The sequence below is a fragment of the Mus caroli genome, chromosome 7 (genome assembly GCF_900094665.2).
Source record: "Mus caroli chromosome 7, CAROLI_EIJ_v1.1, whole genome shotgun sequence".
NCBI classification, from domain to species: Eukaryota; Metazoa; Chordata; class Mammalia; order Rodentia; family Muridae; genus Mus; species Mus caroli.
Window position 1 is genome coordinate 59,128,864 of NC_034576.1, and position 10,598 is coordinate 59,139,461.

The following is a 10,598-nucleotide window of genomic DNA, read 5'->3' on the forward strand; positions in this document are numbered from 1 at the left end:
GAGCTCTTGACTCTAGCTGCATATGTATCAAAAGATGGCCTAGTAGGTGATCACGGGAAAGAGAGGCCAATTGGACTTGCAAACTTTATATGCCCAGGGGAACGCTAGGGCCAACAAGTGGGAATGGCTGGGTAGGGGAGTGGGGGGGGGTATGGGGGACTTTTGGGATATCATTGGAATTGTAATTGAGGAAAATACATAATAATTTTTTTTAAAGAGGTGTATCCCAATGAGGAGAAGATCAGGTGATTTCAAGTGAAATCTTAGTTGGTCAAATAAAGGCTAGAGCCTGTGATTGGGAAGTGGAAGGAAAGGTAGAGCTGGAAGTTTTAGAGAAGGAGAAAGAAGAAAGAAAGGGAAGAAGAGATAGAGGATGGAGGGAGAAGAAGATGGCAGAAGAAGAGGTGGGAGATGGAACAGACCCACACAGCCCAGAGGAACCACAAGTAGCTAGGGATTTCATAGCTGGAGAATAGAGTAGTGTAGTGATATATTTGTGCAGCTTATAAATATATTAACTGAGTTGTGTGTTCTTTGCATGTGCATATTGCGATTGGAGATTTACTGATGTAAATTTGGCTAGTACAAATATAAGTCTCTAGTGTTTTCCTTTCATGTGCCTATAGGGAGTAGAGTGAGATCAGAGAGGTCATTGGTATTCTGCAGTCCATCCATGGCCTGAGGAACATGAGCAGATAGTTTTTCCTGTTTCCAGAAAAAAACTGGTTTGGTCAACTTAGCAAGCTGGGCCATAGGAATCAGGGCTAGACAGGCTGCTTAGATCTAGGTACGGGAGAGGGGTGAGACTGCGATGCTGGCATCTATCAGGTTTTAGTGTGGATTTCTAAAATTACACGTTACAGAGATAAAGAAGGAGACTCGATGGAACAATTAGAGGACATTACTATCCTAAACACATATGCATCAAACTCTGGTGCATCTATTTTTATAGAAAGTACATTCCTAGACTTAAAGATACAGATTAAATTTAACTCAAAAATCAGCCAATTGAATGAAGAGGAAGCCCACTATGGGAGAGATTCTTTTCTGATTATACAACTGACAGAGAATTAATATCCAGAATATAGACAGAACTAAAAAATGAACAAACAAAAGCCTAAGATTTAAAATAAAAACGACAACAACAATATCATCCCCAACCCTCTCAAAAAATTTTGCATGGGACCTGAACAATGTGTTATCAAAAGAATAAATAAAAATAACTGAGAAATTTGTTCATCTTCCTTACAAATTAGGGAAATGCAAATGAAAACAGCATTGAGATTTCACTTTATTCCAGTCAGAATGGCCAATATCAAGAAAACAACTTACAATGAATGCTGGAGGGAAAAGGAAACCCCATTTCACTGGTGGTGGGATTGCAAAATTTTCAAAAATGTCTAGGATTCAGGATAGGGAATTCTTAAAATGCTAAATATGTACCATATGACTCCACTGTACCACCCCTTGGCATATGCTCAAATGACTTGACATCCTACTTTACAGATACTTGCTTGGCCATGGCCATTGCTAATCCATTCACAATTATAAAACAAATGGAAGCAATTTAAATGTCCTTCAACAGATGAATGGATATTAAAAATGTCCAACTGCAAGGAATCATTGAGTTGGTCTGGTCTAGCTACCTTGAGAGGCATGGATAATGGAATTTTTGCACTTTGATCCTGTGCCGCTTTGTGTGCCTTTCAGTGCTTAAGAACCCAATCCACCTCCTCAGGTAGTGAAGCACTGAGGCAACCGTGTGATTCTGTGTTTCATGGAGCTTGGTAAAGCATACAGAACTTGGCTAAACATTTAGCATTGATATTAATCTTGTATTGTGCTGTCTGGCCTTAAATATGCCATTATGTTCTGTTGTGCTGAGTTTATAAAAAGTCTGACTGCTTAAAATAAACTTGTCTCAGTCTTGCTGAGTTCCCTTTAATGTGGCCTTGTTCATTCCCACTGACCACATCTGGAGATCCTGGTTTGTAAGTATATAATTATTTACATAAATACAAATGTAGTACTATGGAATACTATTCACCTATCAGAGTCTATCATACTATTAAAGTTATCATTATTGGAGCAGAATATACAACTAATTTATCTATAAACATTGATCCTTTTATCCACAGGTAAGTGTAGTCAACCCTCATCAAAGAAATTTCTCTCTGCTACAAAGACTACACCATAAAACCACAACCAATCAAATCTCAGAGTTGTGGCAGTCAGTCCTAAGATAAGTGGTACACCTACAAAAGACTTGTATCTAAGACTTGGGGAACATTTTGGGTGAGGGAGCAGAAAGATGGTAAGAGCCAGAAGATAAGGGAGTTTGCTGTGAGATTGTTTCCTTATAATGACGGAAGTTACATCCATAAAGTCCCACAATTATGACTGCCTAAACTGGAGCTGAACAAGGACAGAAACAATGGACATGCCAAGGTAGACAGGAAAAAGCCCCCAAAGCCTTAGCTCTAGATAAAGAACTATAGGCAGCTGAGAAAAGTTGGCAGAAGTAGTGGCAGCCTTCTCCAGAGAAGAGCAAATCAATTGGTTGTCCAGTGCCAAGTGGTCAGCGCTGAAAACATACTTACAAGTAACATATTGACTAAGAAGTTTATATTTAATAATATATATATATATATGTGTGTGTGTGTTTAGAAATATATATATGTATATACATACATGCATGCCATAACAATTAATGAAAAAAGAGGTCATGACTTTGAAGGAGGGTGGGGAGGGTTATATGGAAGGGCTTGGAGGGAAGAAAGTGAAGGGAGAAATGTTGTAATTGTAAAGTGAAAAAGCAAACAACTAAAAAAGAACAGGAGATCACGTTGAGTTGGGTAACCTAGACCCAGACAGACAGATGTGACATGCTTTTTTTAATCTGAGGTTACAAGGTCCAGCTCCCAAATGGGACTATGTATGCTAGAGTAAATACAGAAAGTAGCAAAATAAAAAGGGACTATTGCAGGGGTGAAAGGGATAGAAAGAGTAAAAGTGATCTGACGGTGGAAATGTGTCGGAGGAACAGAGATTACATAAATGCTGAGGGCACACAGCCACAAAGGCCTCTCCGGCAGGAGGACCTAATTGAGGACAGCCTGAGAGACCAATGATTGCTGACGAAGACAATGTCAGCCAATCAGCTGTTTAGAAGCGATGCTTTCTTTGGACCAATGGGGTGCAGGTGGAAAGTATTAAAGGCGCTTGCAGCAGTGGTCAGACAAGCTTGGTGCAGCGTTTCTCACCTGCTCCCAGAGTCTGAGTTGCTTATTCCAGGCCACCTCATCTCCAACCCCCAAGGGCAGTTAGGGTCCTGTGGCAAGTTGTCCTGTAGCACAGGCTACAGAAATGGAAAAAAAAAAAAAAAAAAAAACAACAAAAACAACAACAACCCAGAGCTTTAATTAGAGAGGATGAAATACAGGAAATGGCCTAGAGATGGTCTCTCCAAGAGCAAAGACTACCCAATAAAATCCCAACACATGGCACGAGAAGCCTTCTTTTGACTTATTATCAAAGACTACTAAAACATATATTATTACTGCTGTTGCCCTCTGTTGCCTTCTAGAGATGAAAAATAAGTCATTGCTAAAGATGACATGCACTTCCGACATGAGATTCAGAGAACCTGAGCTCATCTGACTTGAAAGCTTCCTTCCTGGGCATTAGCTTTCATGTTACCAGAAGGTACTATGTTTAAAGTCTCCAAAGGAGGGGAGCAACCAGTGGTCCTATCAGCTATGAACTACAATGACAAGCATGGAACTAAATCTTAGTAGTGTAATTAATAGTGGTGCATATTTCTTGGTGGTAACCAAAAGCTCTCTAATTGGTCTTTAGGAGGCCTAGTCAATAAGAAGTAACTTATGCCCAGTAATGAAAACCAACTACCCAGAGCTAGTGAAGTCATGGATCTTGGAGGAGAACTTACAACTACCTCTTTACAAAACCACCATAATCCTAACTATATTTTCAGAAAATCAAAGCCCAGTCCCAACCAAAATATCCAGAACACAACTCCTGTACCTGTGGCTCAGGGATCATTGTGGAAAGGAACTGAAAAGATTGTTACAGAAATTTTCTGTAACAGTCAGTCTCCTAGAAATATCAGAGAGACTATATCCAGGAGATTTCACCAGGATGGCTGCCTGAACAGGGATGATGCCTATAGATATGATAAGATGAAGGGAGAAAACTAGTTAGTGAGGTCTCAACCCTAGACAAATAATGACAGGCAACTAAGGAATGATGCATTGAAGAAATAGTCTTCCGAAGGAAGAGAACACAGACTGATTATCCAGTACTAAATGGTAAGCTCTGTATATGCATAATACAGGCATGCACAGCTGAACAGGTTGTATTTAGAGAGATTATTTATGTGATTATATAATTTTATTTAAAAATTTTTATTTATGTGGTTTCATATATTTAATTTATATATTATTTATATAATTCAAGAGAGAGGGTATATAGCAGTATTTGCAGAGAGGAAAGGTAGGGGGAAATGATATAATTATAATCTCAAAAAATAACAACAAAAAAGAAGTTAGGAAATAAAAGGAACTGGCTAATTTAATACTGATTAGAAAAAGACAAAATTATTTAGTAATTCGAGGCAACACGTATATAAAGTTGTATAATGTATAATAATAAATACAAAACCCTAATAAAATCAGAACCATTTACTTAAGCATTTACACTGTCTTAGGCATTGTAGGCAACATAGAGCTAATTTATGCAGCCAGACACATGAATTCCAGGCAAAGGCTCTGCCATTTTATATAGTGGGCTTACAGGGGTGGGTACCCCAGAACCAATATCCTCTAGATGCTAAGGAGTAACTGTACTTTAAATATTGCTGCTTTTTTATACCTTAGAATGAATCCAATAATTTATTAAAAGCCCTTCTCCACTCTGGGCTCCACATTCTGTGATGCAAGACACGTAGGATGCCTAGGCTGAGGTGGGAGAAGCTGAAACACCCAGACCTTTATCACTAATTTTATTTTTCTACCTTGGCTGATGTTGCTAAAATTTCAACTACAAACCATGGTATGATTCTGAAAAACTTCATGCTAGGTAACCAATGCATTTCTTGGGTTCCCTTACAGTGCCTAGGAGAGGGGTTACTTACAGGTGTGTGGTCACTCCTCCTCCAATTGACACACCTAAAAAGCCTTTCCCAGCAGAGATGAGGGCTTCTCTGAAGCTGCTGCTGTAGTCTTCTCCCAACTCTATATATTCTTGGCTCTGCCCCAGGCCAATTGGATCATTCCAGGCAGTAGGGAGCAGCTTAACACTCAAGTTCAAATCTAAATCTTGTGCCCGGTTCCCAGCCTCTATGCTGGGGTGGAAATGGTCAAGCCGGACAGCTAGGATGACCTTTTCAAGGGGGGAACAGCTGAACCTCCCCCCAGCCCAAGGTGGTGATTTCTTGGCCCAGAGGATTGTCTTATAATAGTTACCAACATATCCTCTGCATCATGTACCCTAACATGAGGCATAAATGTGTATGAGAGGCCCCCCAGCAGCTTTTGCTAGCCTTCAATCTCATATAGTTTTGCCTCCAGTGGTAGAAAAATCAATGAGGAATTCATGTGGGAAATGGATTTAGTTGTTAGTAGGGAGCAGTTGCTAAGAGATCAGAAGAGGAGATGGTGATGCAGTCTGCCTAGAGGGAGAGAGTCTGTAGGGTGTCTGAATGGAGCAATTGTTCTGGGTAGCTGTCAGGAACTTTAGTGAGCCTCTCTCTCTCCCTGTCTGATAGATTCATTAGTTTGTACACTATCTTAGCAGAGACAGAAGAGTTTCCATTGAAATTTGAGTACCCGCCAAGGCAGACACCTGGTGGTGGACGACCAGTGGAAGGCACAGCTCAGGCAGACTCTCCATAATTCAAACCTGGGTACCCTTTGTAACTTAGCAGACTCAGGTTAGGCTGCCTGAAACAGGGCTCTAATCCTAGAAAGTGAAGCCCAAACTCTGAAGGCAGGCTTTCAGAACCTGCACTACTCTGGCTTCAGAAGTGTTTGGTTAAACCATCATTGAGGTTCCGTACAGCGTCCATGGGTCAGACACATCCCTGATCCCTTTTCAGGAGTCACTAACAGGTTATTGTCTTAATAAAGTTTCTGCTCCTGTGATGCAACACCATAACCAAAAGCAACTTGGGAAGGAAAGGGTTTATTTCACTTCCACTTCCATATCACACAGTCCATCCTTGTAGGAAGTTAGGGCAGGAAATCAAGGAGGCAGGAACTGAAGCAGGGGCCATGGAGGAACACTGGTTACTATTAGGTTGTTGCCACAGCTAGTTCAATTTGTTTCCTATAGCACTCAAGACTGACCACCTATGCAAATGGAGTACCACACACACTGAGCCAGACCCTCCTACATCCATCATTAACCAAGAAAATGCCTCACAGACTTACTTAAAGGTATATTTTATGTTGATATTTCCTCAATTGAGGTTCCTCTTTCCCAAATGCATCTGGCTTGTGCCGAGCTGACATAAAAATAGTTAACACAGTTGCAATTCCTCTCTTTAGTCTCTAAGGGCACCACAATTGAATGTTGCCCTGCCTAGTACTTATGGCTTGGTCAACAAGGTACTGGAATTTGCTCTGATCCTTGTGCCTACCCTAGGCGCTCAGGGAAAATGCTCAGCCTTGCACATAAGCTTTTTCACAACCATGCTGGGCTCACTTGAGCACCAAGCAGAAGACAAGCCCATACAGTGGCCAGTGAAACCTCTGCAAATGTTGGGGTTGACAGCAGTCTCTGCTTGAAAGAACGAAAAAGCAAGCTTTCCAGTTAGAGATCATCTAACACTCGGCCTTATGAGGTGGTTACTTCCACTGAGCACTTCCTACTCCAACTAGTCACTGTTCAAGGCCCTGCTCACTGGCAAAGTGCTTTTTAATCCATACAGACTCTCCAGGGGACCCTCATAAAATTGAATGTGAACTGAAACATGACTATGTTTTTGGATGCCTAGATGGTTATTTTGAGAACAAATGCAGACTTTTGTCTTGTTGGATTCAAGCTCTTTCTTGTAGTCTGCTCTGATGTTTCTCTCTGGTGTTTTGCAGTCTATCTATCTATCTATCTATCTATCTATCTATCTATCTATCTTTCATCTGTCTATCTTTCCAGACAATGCTCGGAAGCTCTCTTGTCTCCTCCTGCAGCCCTGCACAATCCAGTCTGGTCTACTCTGGTTTTTGCACAAGTGTGCTAAAGGCTGAGCTGACCCCAGGCTTTGTTTCACAGCTCCTGGTTGCTCTGCAGTTTGTTAACACGATGCTCTACCACTGCCAATCTGCGTTCCAAGAGGACCGAATCTTCCATTTCAACCTCTCTTCTCATTGGCAAGCACAGCCCTGGCCTTGTCTCCCTCTCTAGCTTAGCTAGGAGGCAGATGTGTCTGCTTTCTCCATTTTGTTCAGGTCTAGTATGAATTGTTCTTCTTCTGTCAGACAGACAGTGCTGGTAAAGGGCACACACTACCTGCCTCCAAGCAAACAGTGTCCTCAAGATCCAGACAAGTCTTTAAGGTGTATGTTTTTTAATCAGCATTTTTCATCAAAAGTCAAAGAGAATATGCTTTAAAAACTGGATTAAAGCACACTCGCTGCTCTAAGTTGTTTTACGTGATGACTAATGTTTGTCATGTAACTTTAATGAGAAGTATGCTATTCATAACAATTTAGATGGTCATTTGAATGTGAGTCATTTGAGATAACTCATAGTAGCCTAGTCACATTTTCCCTGACCCCTCTGTGCTCCTTGAAACATTAGTGGTTAAATCAGAGTCTCTCTCTCTCTCTCTCTCTCTCTCTCTCTCTCTCTCTCTCTCTCTCTCTNTCTCTCTCTCTCTCTCTCTCTCTCTCTCTCTCTCTCTCTCTGGAAAGGTTTGCCACAAATGAACCCTCTACCCTGATATATAACTTAGATCTCTCCTCTCCTGCAACACCTTGCTCTTTCAACCATGTCTACAAAGGAAAAATACTTGCACTGGGGATGTAGCTCAGTGGCAGTATGATGAAATTTGGAAAGAAGGCTATTAAAACCTGGGCTCTGTAAACCCCAGCAGGTGTGCTTAGCCCTAGTGTGCCCATTATAAAGGCAAGTGATAATGGAGAGCTGAGAAAAGAAGGAGAGGACAAGGCTGGGAGTTGTCTCACACATGTTGCAGGAACAGAGACCTTTAGGGGTGTCCATAGCTTTGGGAGACTGGGTCCTCACCCCCACACAGGTCTCTGCCTTTGTTCAACTAAGCTAGCAGGGGAGTAAGATAGACCACTGGTTCTTTAGGCCGTCTTCTGGTTGCACTTACCATGACTCATGTTTGGTAAGTATTCCTCAGCCTGTTTGCGCTCTCTCTCTCTCTCTCTCTCTCTCTCTCTCTCTCTCTCTCTCTCTCTCTCTCTGAGCTGGGAATGTGCAAAGCCTGCATGCCTCAGCTTTGCATCTTAGCACCTGGCAAAAGAGCCAGCATACAGGAAGTATTGCTACTTCCCCTCATGAACATGATGTGGATCAGACTAGGCAACTTCCCACCTCTCCTTCTCTCTGGCCTTTCGAAACCCTGAGGGCAGAGATAACAAGTGGGCACAGTAACATGGGTTTTGTAAACAAAGGCATACTGGAACCTCTGAGCCAGACCACTTCATGTGTGGAAAAAGAAAAAAAAGTTTTGTGAAACTTTCAAGGTTATCTCTGGGAGTGGGGGTGGAGTGGGGACAGAAAGAATGGAAGTGATGAGAGAGCCCTGACAGTTATAAATTATATGTTATAACAACCGTTATAAGTTGTACTGGGAGGTAACTGAGCTAGGAACAACCGTTTGGGAACTATCATGAGGTCAAAGCCTTTCTGAGGCTTGTTAGAGTTAATAGGGATCTAGATGCCTATGTTGTCTGCAGAAGGGAGGAAGATAAAAGAAGTAACGACTTTTTTTTTTTTAAACAAACAGAAATACACTTTATGTGCTCTCTAAGAAACACTGGCTTTAAGTAGAAATTATTATTTTTACCTACCAGAGGCCAGGCTAGTCTAGGCTGAACCCAGAATGTCATTTGGGACGTTCAGTGGCACTAACATTTTGAGGGTGTGTAGGTGGGGGCAACTGGAGTTAACATGCCAGTTTTTTCCATTGATGCTGAGGGGGTCATAGTCTCTAACTTCTTAAAGAAAGGGTATAATTGTCATGAGCAGGGATGAGTAGGGATATTATGGGGGCCCCAACATTACCAAAATGTTGGTAAATGGTGGGGGGAGTCAGGAGACTGAAAAAATTCCATTAGTAACATCTGGCTTATTGACCATCGATTTTGCCTGAAAGAACTTGAAGAGATAATGTGCAAGATAGTTTTATGTCAACAGGACACAAGTTAATGTCATCTGAGAGGAGGGAAACTCAATTAAGAAATGACCTCTAGAAGATCCATCTGTACATATGCCTGTAGGACATTTTCTTACTTAGTGACTGATGGAGGAGGGCCCAGCCCATTGTGGGTGGTTCCAACCCTGAGCCAGTGCTCCTGGGTTCTGTAACAAGGCAGGCAGAGCAAACCATGGGGAACAAGCCAGTGAGCAGTACCTCTCTGTGGCCTCTTCATCAGCTCCTGGCTCCAGGTTCCTGCTTTGCTTGAGTTCCTGCCCTGACTTCTTTTGATTGTGAACTGTGATGTAAAAGTGTAAGCTGAATAAACCCTTTTCTCCCCAAGTTGCTTTGTTCACGATGTTTCATACAGCTATAGTAACTCTTAAGACAGACAGGGAGCAATCATAACTGTGAGAAGGATAGAGAACAGTGGGCCAAGGAGGGATAGAAGCCAGAGCCTCAAGGGAGATGGAAAAGAAGAACATCTGGAAGCAGTAGTTTGTGAACCAGATCCTGTAAGTCTTGAATCCTCTTTTCTTTATGTCTAGACTGGTTCACACAGAAGCTGTTAGCAATTTCTTTAGGCTCCACCCAACAGTTACCTAGCAACAGCCTGCATAGTTGTTCAAGTATAAGGGCTGTTTCTCTCTTTTCCCCTTCCCTCCCCCTCCCTCTCCCTCTGTCCATCCCTCTTCCTCTCTGCCTCTCTCCCCTCCCCTATCCTCCTCTCTTCCTCTCTCCCTCTCCCTTTCTTCCCCTTTACCTCTCTCCCCCTCTCCCCTTGGCCTCTTTCCCTCTTCCTCTCTCTTCTCTCTGTCCTTCTCTGTCCCCTTTCTCAGCTTCTACCCCTTTCCCAGGTTCAGTTCCCTTCCCCCAAATAAACTCCCCTTTATACTAAGCCTGTCATATGCCTGATTCCTCAGGGGAATGCCTTGACAGGGCCTGCTAAGATTTATAAAATACAACAGCAGCAGCATTCTTCACTGAAGAAGAGGCAAGTGTTGCTCCTTTTCTGCTGTCAACAAGTTGAGGGTTTGCTGGTTCTGTAGTATCACCTAAACTGGAGACATGAGCTGGTTATGCAATAGTTGCAAGGACAAAGTTGATTCCTAGATGGTGTCTGTCAGCTGAGTGTAAATCTGCTGGGACAGATTAGAGATAGAAATCAGTTAAGGAAAACTCCTTAGGGGGA